Genomic DNA, 12718 nt, shown 5'->3' on the forward strand with positions numbered 1-12718 from the left:
AACCTAAGGCAATGCGATCTAAACAAGCTAGAGACCTGCTACAACAAAATCACCAAATTCACCACACGGGCATCCTACCGTAGTCTCCACTGTCTCTCACTTGCTGAACTGGGCTGGCTTGAACTCCCTCACCTCCTTCAGTGGTATCAACTCTCACTCACCCACAAACTAATAAACCATCCACTAAATGTCCCATCTCTCCAGAATCTACTCCAAACCTATCGCACCACCAGACCACTAAGATCCAGCAACAAAAATCACTTGCAGATCACTAAAGCCAATAACTCTGCTGGTGAGGCACTATTCTCTTGCACCATAGCCAAATTATGGAACTCCCTTCCACCCACAATTACCTCTGTACCATCATGCACCCACTTCAAAACGTTACTAAAAGCACACCTAAAAACATGCTGGCTATGCCCTTGCAACTCCCACTCTAATATCACCCACCCCATCCAACCACTACCTTTCTTTCCACTCCACTAACTACCTTGATTATAGCAAGCTCATATGCTCATAAGCCTAGTACTTATTATACAGCAGGAACTTCTCATTGTAACATTTGTTAATGTCTGTTATGTACTTCACAGATAAAGATTCTAGTTGTCTACTGATGTGCTATGTTCTTCATCTGTAAATATGTTGTAAGTAATTGCTATGTTAAATTGTTAATTGCTATGTAATCCAATGTAACTACTGTCTATTTATTTTAACTGTGGAGCTTTTCTCCCCGGGCCTCCACTGAAAATGGACCTACGTCCAGTCGGACACTCCCGGTCAACAAATTTAAATAAATAATAAAAAAAAATAAATTAATTAATGAAAGTCTGAAGCTATCACATTGTTTTCACCGATGCAGTGGTAGAGAATGGCTGGTAGTCAGGTCTGTTTTATTATGTCTGAATCCACCTGGCACATCAAGTTTATGTCAAACTGTTTTACTTATTTTCTAATGTGCTAACTTTGTTTAGAACTACACATTTACATTTTTTTTTGCTATAGGTACCTAGAACTCTGTTGGTGTATGGCAATGATGAAATATTTGCATTTGCCTTTGCCTTTTCCTTTACATGTGTATCTATTTCTTTGTGTAACAACACAAAACACATTTCTTTATTTTCTGTTGTAAATATAACTGTTAGATATATAAATAAATACTGCCAATGACTTGGATAATTGCTGAAAAATATCCAAGAATAGCCAACATACCCTTTTACTAAAAGGAAAATAAATTACTGAAGAAATAAATAATTAAAAAAGTAAATAAATAATCAGACAGATACATAAATATGCTTTTTAAATATTATTAAATTTGCATTTTTTATCCAACCATGACATGAGAAGGTAGGAACATTTCTTAGTATGTATAAATTTTAATGAGAAATATCAGCTAAATGCTATTAATCTGTCTGGTTACAAAAGTTTAAAGTAATTCCATGTATGTTTGTTAATACATTTTTTGAGATAACTCAGCTCTTATCATTTATTGGAAATATGTAGCTAATGTTTATACAGTGACAAAAAAATCTGATTACAAATACAGCAAAAGCATTTCATTGAAAGCTACTTTCACTGAACAGCATAAGTATTTCCTGCATGGAACAAGTTTCCCATGTGGGGGGGAAGACCCCCTATACCCCCCATTTATGCATACTTAACACATGGTTAGACAGCAGTGGGAAATGTGTATAGTTAATGTTTGTTGAAAGTATCATTATATGAAATGTTTTGCAGTATTGTCCATCAGACCTATCTGACTGGCATAACTGATCTTAGTTGTATGCAAATTAGGCAACATTCTAAGGTGTCAGGCATACAGGCATGCTTTTCTGGCTATTTTCTTTTCTTTCATAGAGTGAAAGAAAAGATGCTGTTGTACCCTCTTCTTTTTCTTTGGAAAAAAGGTTATTTTCAGTGTTATATTTTCTACCCTTTCAGCTTGATCACACCCATGAGCTACACAATGAAACAGGATTTGTTTAAAGTTCATAAATGAGATAGTCTGAGCTGAAAGCCCAGAAATATTGAAGTCTATATAGAAAGAAGTAGGAATAAAATAGTAGCAAGAACAGATTGGTGCAGTCAGAGGGTAGATATTTTAGGATAGTCTGGACAGTACACGTAGGTTCTTTTATTTCCATGGCAGGCAACCAGATATTATTGGCAGTGTGCTGCTTGAATTAATATGCACATTTGTAAAATAAATTGAACTGTCTCTAATGTTACAGAATGCTCCTGATATTTCCTAATATTTTGGCTCTGTTATTAAAAGTTGTTGGTTTCTACCTTATTATTGAGGACTTCAGTCATGAAATGATAGACATTTGAGTTTTGGACTTCATATAATTTAAGAAACCGCTTGGCAATGGAAAAGTATAGAAATATTTTAGTTATAAAAGACCAATATTTAAAACCTGTTTCTGAGTCTGGGCCTTGGCCTTGCCATCCCATTATTGTTTTTGTTTATTTGTTTTTCTCTGACTCTAGCAATATGAGTTGAAACAGTTGTTGGAATATTTATATTGTGGTTGGCCACATCATCTTTGTGTAAAATTACTGTGTCCTTTATGTATTTACGTGTTTGTACATTGAGGCATCTAAGGTATAAACGTCAATAACACGTCTGTAATTTCTGTATATAAGGGTAGTCTGTGAGTAAATGCAATTCACACTGCTGTTGTTGGTCCAAGTTAAACCATTACTGCTTTGGCTTGGAGGAGCAGTGTCACCTAATGCGTCACATTCCTTTTGCTGAAACTGGTACAAAATGACAATTACTCTGATTTATGCTTTCATTTACATGCATGCTGTGAAGGAATGATACTGTGGCTGACCAGGACATTTTTGTATAAAGTAAATTCTTGCACCCATTGTTATTTTTTACTACAGCCACTCATCTAAAGTTTATACAGTCAACAAAGTGGATGTAATTGCTTACAGTGGAGTCAATATGTGGATAAATCTGCCTAACTCTGTTGTTGTTGATCATAAATAGTTAGTGATCTGGCTTGGCAGAAACAGTATCACCCATTGTGTTGTATTTTGCTGAACATAGTGTAACCTGATCATTGTTGTAATTTATACATGCACTTGTACATGTGTGGGGGGTTGTTGCAGTATAAGTGTAACAAGGTGAACAAAAGTTCTTTCATTTTCTGGAACAGTCAGACTCTAGACATATACACAATAACTGACTATCTTTGAAGGTCTGCTCAGAATGAGTATGAAAGCAACTGATCTCTAGCACAGTGACACAGAGTGTAGCATTACCATATGGCAGCACTTGGTTACCTGGTTGAATTATTGGCTGTGCTTCCTTCTGTATGAAGTCTGAATGCCCTTTACACTGAGTGTTTTTCTTTTCAAGGAAGTCTAGTTTCATCTAACATATCTAAAGCCTGAGGTAAATGTACTGGCGTTCCTCTAATTTCCCAGTAGGTAACTCTGAATGGTGACTCCATGGTGTAAGGGATTCATATTGTCACCACACAGCAATAAGTTCTCTGGTTCAGTACTTTACTGGGTTCTTCCAGTCCAGCATCAGCATTTTCTTCCTGTATCTATGTGCATTTTCTCTGAATACACTTATTTCTGCCCACATACCAAACACCTGTTGCAGTTAGATTGCAAACTCTGTATGGACTTTCTGTATTTTTTTTTTTTTTTTGCAGTGATGATAAAAATTATAAATAAATACAAAAAGAATAGTGAAGATACACAAAAAAGGCCTGGAAATCTACTTCCTTTCCTTACCCTCCTAGTAAACTCTGTGTATGTCATTTGCTATTCTTCGAATTATGAATATGTATTTTTTGATTTTTGTAATATAATCTTATCCTTTACTGCAGTACTTAAAACTTGGACCTTCCATTTCCTAAATTAGAAAGTGGTACTCATTTCTTAATTTAGCAGTTATGAATGAGACTCCAGTCAAAGTCAGGTTGATATCAAACTGAAAAAAAGGATGTTAAAAAACACCAAATGCCTGAAACTTGAGAGTTGAATTTCTCAGCATAAGAATATACAAATGAAGGATTCCACAAGCACTCAGTGTACATTTTGGTTCATGCACCATCTTGCAGCCAAGCAGTTTTTTATGATTCAGTACATTTTTCATATTTTGCTTCTGAGAGAACAGATTGGTACTTATCTTAGGTTTGTCAGAATGGGCAGCAAAGCTTTTAGAACAGCTTACCTACTGGCAAAGTTAGACCACAGTACTACATACACATTATCTGTTTTGTATAGCTATAACATGATATTGTTTTTTTGTGGCAGATCTATATGACAGCTACATTTCTGAAAGCATGAAAATTCAATGACATTGCAATGTAAAGAGTTATGCCATTGAACTGGATAAGCAGGGTGCCAAGAAAATCGAAGAAACACAGTCTGTAGATCAAGATTCTGGAATGAAATATAAAACTACATTCAAAATGGCTGCTACTACTTCCAAATCAAACAAAAATGTGATAGTTGTTCCTTTAATGATGTCATATGAAATAGGACATAGACGTTGAAGTGCTGCTGGAAGCCCATTTTACATTGCCATATCAGTATGCTCTGTTTGGCAAAACTTGTTGGAAAATCAAATAAATAAATTAAATCTTACATAACCAGGTATTGTCTTTCTTTTTATGCTATGAATTACAACATGACGATGACATGCAGTGACATTAAACTAATTGGTTTCATAAAAATGACACTGAAAGAAATGAATAAAATATAGTCTAAGCCATCCCTTTAACTGTCAGTAGGTATGCCTGTGTTTAAGATAGTTTTGAACAGAGATGTTGTAGGTGTCAGTCTGGAACTTGGAACATAAGAAAACTCCACTTTTATGGTGTAAGTAAGAAAGGAAAGTAATAGGTAGAGTAAACAAACAGTTCACATCTGCTATCAAAATTTACATCTCTTCATAATGTAAACATCAGAGTATAGTACCATGTATGTGACAAAGAAGCAATACAAGCCAACAGTCTTGTGCTCTCTTCAAGTTTGCCTAACCCTCCTGTGAAGATGCATAAGTCTTGTCAGGAAGCTCCATCAGTAGCTTACAGACTACAGTTTCAGATACTCAGGCTAAAAATCAATATTATCACTGTCAAGAAGTTCATAATCAAGAAACATTTTTCAGAGGCTCTTAAAATATAACACGTATATACTTCATTGCCATTGCTCTCAACCATACCAAATTCCTCAGTATTTACTGGTTCTGAGGGCAGAATAATGGGGTGCCAAGAATTCCCAAGTTGACCCTTCAATTCCCGATAATTTCACATTTTTTTTCAAATTTTTTTTCTCACCGAAGTTGTTGCTGACATCATACACACAGGGGCATGTGCGATGACGTCATCTTTGTGAGGCAAACTTCCAGCCAGTCAAAATTTGGCTGAGCACTCGGGGTTGGACTGTGTCTCTGTAGTGCATGTGTTTTGTAGTCCAGTCCTCTTTAGACTACATCATACCTGTCACCCATACCGACTTCCTCTGTATTTACCAGTTTTAAGAGCAGAATAATGGGGTGCCACAAATTTCTGAGTGGACCCCTTCAATTCCCGATAATTTCCTGTTTTTTTAAATGTCTTTTCTTTTCTCACCGAAGTTGTTGCTGACATCATCACATTCATGGGTGTGTCTGATGACCTCAGCTATGTGAAGCAGACTTCCAGCCAGTCAGAATTTGGCTGAGGGCTCAGGGGTTGCACTGTGTTTCTGTAGTGCATGTGCTTACCAGTGGTACTCTCTAGACTACACATGTTCATATGGCGGCTCATTGATTAGTAGAACTGAACAGATCATTAGTTCATTACGAAGAATGGATGGAGAACTTCTCCTTAATTTCCTTTACAGTACACTCAGTGTGAGTGAGTGTAGTACAGTGTATTAAATAATAAATAAGTGGAGCAACAGGTAGCAGCCAGAACCAGCCCAGAGTGCATGCAGAATCCAATATGGACCAGTCCCATCCTGAATCCCAATTCCCATCCAGTCAGAAGTCAGTGTTTTGCAAGTTTGCAACTTGCACTCCCAGGAATCCGGAGCTGGACCAAGACAATCCAATAAGCCCAGAACAAGAAATCAGGAATGAAGCCTTGGAAAGTTGGAAGGACAGTACTGACCAGGTCACAGGCACAGCTGCATATTGCTGCAGATGATTGACTCGAATATGAGAAAATTGACTGTGCGGTGGCTGTTCCTCCTCCTCCAGGTAAAAGAATAAATAAAAAAAACTTGATCACAACTACACAGCATGAGAGCAAACATATATAGCCACACAGTGCACATTCATATACACACAAAAAGGTGCATATATATATATATATATATATATATATATATATATATATATATATATATTAGTATTTTGAAAAATATTGAGTATATTTCTAAACAAAAGCCAAAAGCTAGTAGTCTGGAAAAAAATGTGTACTTGAGGGCCCCGCTGGGGTCAATCAGAATAGAGGAAGCCTATGAAGGTTATATGAACAGCATGCTTTGCCTCAATACACATTTTCTGAAAAATTCGTATTAAACACAAATGACTGGTTATAATCCTTAGAGAGTTACCAGAAAATCAGACATTTTACGAGGGCCACAGCAAAATGAGGCAATATCAGTAATATTCCATGAAAACAGGAACAGCTGAGAGTCATGCACTCTTCTCCTCATCCACGATATGTCCAGACTTGACTTTTTTGTAATTCATAAGGAGATACCCATATTCATAGCTTATTAATATATACCTCTCTTCTTTCCCAGATTTAGATAGAGTATCCCCTCTATCACTATAAAACTGAACTGAAGATTACTCACTGTTTGTTAATCCTTCCAGGATTTAGTTATCATTTAGTCTATTATTATTATTATCTAGTTACTGTTTAGAAAATTTGTAGCTCTGTGTTTTACTTCTTATTTCTCAATGCTGTAATTAGAGCTTACTACTCAATTGTACCTAATTTGCGCCTATATTACTCCATGTCATGATCACCTCTACTCTATACATACCTTGATTGTTATTGTTTACTATTTACCATGTTATTCCGTGGAGCTTTTCTCCCCGGGCCTCCACTGAAAATGTACCTGTGTCAATTTGAATTTCCCGGTAAACAAATGTAAATAAATAAATAAATAGTTTTTTTATAGGTACTGCCAAACTATCTGGTATCTTTTCTTGTTATTGCTGTCATCATCATTAATTTGAACTGGCCATCCTTCAAAAAAAAAAAAAAAAAACACAGAGGTGCGTGGTGCTGTGTATGGGTGCTGTGAGTGCCTGTGTCTTCTTCAATGTGTTGGTGACATGTTGTTCTATTTAGAATTAGTTCAGAGCTTTGCTTTCAGTCTAGATTTGACTCATTTTCCAATTTTGGCTATGGCAGGAGTGAAAATGTTTCAATGGTACAACAAAGATACTTAGAAAATACAAACCATATAATAGTAATAATACAGTAAGCATTCAAAGGTACAGCATAAAATGTATCACAAACAAGGAGAGAAAGGATATGATGAATAATGTATTTAACGTTTGTATGGCATGCAAATCTTAAAAACTTACAAACGTGGAAAATAGTTTTTGTACATTATATACAAACTACTTTAGAGGAGTTTCAGACAATTAGTTTAAAAGTTCTAAAGGGTTGGTCAGATAGTGTGGCATGAGTTTTGTAGTGGTGCCACTTAATAATAATAATAATAATAATAATAATAATAATAATAATAATAATAAGATGCATTTTGCTTGTTGAAGCACTTATTTTTGAAACAAAGGTACTCTGCTTTCCCTCAGATCTGCACATAGAGATTGTTAAAGATATGTAGTTACAGAGAAAAAGCATGACTTGTACTGTGTATTTTAGTTCTGGGGCCGGAGGCTGAATAACTCCATCTCTACATATAACACTTGGTAGCACTCACTGTTACTATTTGGGACTGTTTGGAATTTTTACTGTTGTTTTCTCTATATGTATTTATAATAAATATGTGGAATAATCCCTCCTTGTTTCTATTTTTACACTATTTTACTTCTGGCAATGTACTACATTAGTTTAGTGTTTATTTCAATATTTAAATATGAACCTTTATTTTGCCTTTTGCTTGTCCAGCCCCTTGTCTTAGCTGTGGGCACTCTGTGATTGTCCAGATTCTTGCAGAATATCCAGATTTTTGCTTCATATTTATGGTTTGCTCCTCATACAATTTGTAGTTTTCTAGCAAATCACTAAGAATAGAAGTCACTAAATAATGACATACATATGAGTTTCAGACTGCCTTCAGAAAATGCATGCTAATACAAATCCTGCTATTCTAGCAACTTTCTAAGTTTACAGGAGCAGTATTTGAACTCTGTCCCTATATTCGGTCTTTTGTCTCCCAATTTTTTAGGCTTTGTCCCGATTTCTTGTGCTAATAGCTTGAGAGATATGGTTCTACATAAGATTAGATAGCTTCTCTTAGGCAGATAGGTTGTATATATTGTCATTTTTCTACACTGTGTTGTTTGTATTGTTCAAATAGTGCACCTGTGCATATACCATGTGGTGTTCTAACAAGCTCATTTCTCGAGATGGTGAGTATTGTAATAATGGATGGTGATTGATAAAACTCATTGGTAGTGTGTTGAGATATAAATGCTCCCCAAATTAATGGTTTGGCAAAGTATATTAATACACTGCACTTTTAGGGAAATCTGCTTAACCATTTGTCTGACTACTGTAACAATACTTTACCACAGAACATATCCTTTCACTTATTTTTAGCAGTGGCTGAAAGGTTTTATCACAGCTCTCAACTGCCCAGATGTTTGCAGAAAGTCCAGATTTTCACCTTACATTTTTGATTTGTTCCTCAAAATTTGTAGTTTCCTGATAAATCACTGAGGATTAAACTTTCTAAATATTGGCATACATTTGAGTTTCAGCCTTCCCATTGTTCAGAAAATGCATAGAAACCCTATTATTCTAGCAACTTTCTAAGTTTATAAGAGCAATATTTAAAATCTATCCCCATTTTTGGGTCTTTGTTCCCCCCAACCATTATTTTAGACTTTGTCAAGATTTCTTGCACTAAGTGGTTGAGAGGTATAGATCATATGAGTAATTCATTTCTTTACTGTGTGCCCAGCGTAACTAGCCACTGACATAAATAGTGACTTTCAAAAAGTAGAATCAAGAGGAAAAAACTGCTCACTAAAGAGCATATGCTGTCATATGTTAGTGTGTATCATGTCAAGAGATTAGATATACCACATCTGGTACTTCGTTCCTAAATGACAGTATGATAATATAATAGTAGGCAGTAGACTGAATAGCTACAAAGTCAAACACTTGTTTACATTAATAAGCACTTTTCATGGGGCATGTCAGAAACATGCCAATTCAGAGAGAACTTATGGAGCATTAAGTATTTAGAAATCCACATACTTGAATTACAAGACAAATGCTTTCAGAATAATCACATAACACTAATAGGGCAAGTAAGAATACATATAATGTGAGATGGTCTTTAAAAGAGGCAATAGCAAGTAGTAGCTAATTTTACTTTTATAAAAGAAAATTGTATTTTAGTTTTATGCAAGTTCAAAGTTTTACACAAGTTAAGATGTTAATATAAACAAGTTCACATGCTAATATAAATAAACAGTTTTGTTCTGGCTATGGTTTATTATTTAATATCAGTGTAGAAGCAATTAATTTTATTTTTATAAAAGAAAATTGTATTTTAGTTTTGCACAAGTTCAAATAGTAATATAAATGAAACACTATTGTTATTCTGTTTATTTTGTGTTTAATATTTTATCTGTTCTTCAGTTTGTGTTTAAAAGCTGGTATTCCACAATTCCAGTGGAGTGGGCAGGGTTACATAATTGTGTCTGCAAATATGTTAATCGGCACATATATTTTTGGCCAGTTGTACCTATTTTTAATGGGCCTTTGTCCAGATTTTTCATGATTCCAGGCTGAGAGGTACATTCCTTGCTTTCTGTGGTAAAGGTCATTGTGTATATCATCACTGTGAGACTGCAGAACAATGCAGTCATGAGAAAGAATTTGCATGTGGAAATTGTAGTTGAAGCAGTACTACATTAGTGTCATAGTAGTACCTTTCAGATGTAGACTAATATGGGCTGAATTAATGAAATATATCTGTACTTTGTATGACAGTATTAAATCATAGCTGGTGTCTTAAAATGTTCTGAGACTCCCTTTCAAATTTCACATAATCTGCCCATGAATAAACAATGCTTTTGCTTTTTTGCTGCATTGTATTACTGAAACCATCCTTCTTGATTACTTGTAGCTACCAAATGTTTCATTTAAATCACATACTTTACCAGCTTATTATCTAGGTACTTAAATGACGATGTAACATCTCTTATGGAAAGTCATTTGTAGGTGGTTGAATGTGTTTTTAATCAGTCTATTGAAGGTATTCAGAATTGTAGTAATCTATCTTCTTCAGTCCATAGTGTGTTTTCATTTTCCAAGGATTTGTAATCACAACAACAGGATTACCATCACTAATATGTCTGGATCTTAACAATAGTTTAAAGTTTAAATATTTTTCTACATTTATTCCACAAAGTATTACAGAATGTATAGATTAATGAAATCTTTAAGCACAGTATGATGAAATATGCATACCACAACCCAGAAAGGAGACAGATAAATACCTGATATACAAGCATTTGGTAATTACATGTTAAACATTCATCAACATCATTGTTTCCCTCCACATATGTACTGGTTCAATAATTACTAATTTTGCAGCATACATTGAAAAAAAATTCCCACAGTAGAATGTTTAACCTTAGCAACAACATTCCTTAGATAATCCATATGCAGAATTATCACAGTAACCAGCCAGACAAGCTCTCACAACAATTACCAGACAAAAAACTGTTTGCAACTGAAATTTGTCATGCTAGTAAACATTCACCTGTTGATTCATTAAAAGGATTGTTGCTAAGTATATAGCCTTTTTTAAATGTCTTGATTCTGTAATGCAAAAGGTATAGTGTATTGTAATATATAAATAGCTACCTGAGGCAAACCAGCTGCAGAAAAATTTCAAATTTTTATAGCACATTTTGACTGTTATACATGAGAGAAAAAGTATTGTGCGTATAGAAAAGATGCACCAATACAATCCAGTTATCATATCATCTGGTGAGTTCTGCTCATGCAATATAACTATTGACTAAGCAATAGAAAAGAATAAGTGTGAAACAACAAAGCAGAGTCCCACTTCCACTTAGTCAAAGCATGTTCTGCCTTTAACATAAATGTCTATCCTTTTTCATAAGTTTCAACTGAATTCAAGTTATAGCCAGCCATGGAAAGAAAACAAAAAAAAACCTTCCATTATGACTTGATTCCTCTTGTACAAACCTATTACACAATGAAACTATCAAGCACAGGTGTTGAATTACTTACCTGTTCTGCTTACTTCTTCATATATGTAGTCTTGTTGTCATTCACCAACAGCCCATGCTATACACCAAACATATTGCTGTCTCAGACCTCACCCACAAGAGCTGAGAACTTTAACAGGTAAAACTTATTGTCTTACATGAACTATTTAGCTGGTCTTGATTTTTGATCAAATCATTAAGTTTTACTCTCTTTATCTCTTTCCACCGCCCCTACCATTATATTTTTTCCACCTTTCCCTCACAAATCAGTCCCGTAAAATCCCACTCTCTCTCTTCTTTCTCCGCAGTTCAACTAGTACTTCTCTTCCCCACTGCCCTGACTATATGACTTGCTCTTCAGTACTACCCAAGATAACACCACTCTTTATAGCCCATTAGCCTTTAGTTCTGAGATATTTCATACTTATCTTGTCAAGTGTGTGCATTAATTCTACTCTCTTGTCTCTACCCTAAAAAGTTTTTTCCTAAGTAACTTTAAAAATGAAAAAAAAACTATTTTCCATTGATTTTCTTTTTCCTATTTTTTATCTCCCTAACTTAGACTGTCACATTTGATAGAGCTATAATATTACCATTCCATAATAATAGTGTTACAATCAAATAAATTAAAATTAAGAACTGGAATATGACTATTAATTTGAATGATGTGTTGAAAACAAGTAATATAATAACATTAATTTTGTTTTCAAAAAGGGAAAATAATCTGAAATATATATATATATATATATATATATATATATATATATATATATATATATATATATATATATATATATATATATATTGGAAGGTAGAGGTCATGTTATACAAGAAATTTTTATGATGTACAGATGTGGTGGATGCCCATATTGCTCCTACATTAATATGGTTGATAAAGTTACAATTATTATTTATCTGGGGGAAATTTATTGTAGAAACAAGTTTAATTTTAATACTCTGGGAGTGGTTTATCTGGCTACTTGCCAGCCATGCCAAGCTTTTCAACTTGGTAAGACGGAGAGGCCCCTTAAGCATAGAGTTTATATACATTTGTATTTAATCATAACAAGGATACAAATAATGCTTTACATAAACAGACCATCTTTCATAACAATTTTTATTTTGGAAATGGTTTCTCCCTTAATAAAACGGAATGACTGACAGACTATTCTGAAATCTAAAGAATTGTATTGCCAATTATTATTATTGGAAGCAACTTTTTTCCTAGATTAAATGATTCTGTTTCTTTTAGCAGTATTTTGAAATCGAAGGTATCAGATTTGTGAATTATAAATTATTATACAA

The sequence above is a fragment of the Protopterus annectens genome, chromosome 2.part0 (assembly GCF_019279795.1).
Source record: "Protopterus annectens isolate FY-2018-M chromosome 2.part0, PAN1.0, whole genome shotgun sequence".
NCBI lineage: Eukaryota > Metazoa > Chordata > Ceratodontiformes > Protopteridae > Protopterus > Protopterus annectens.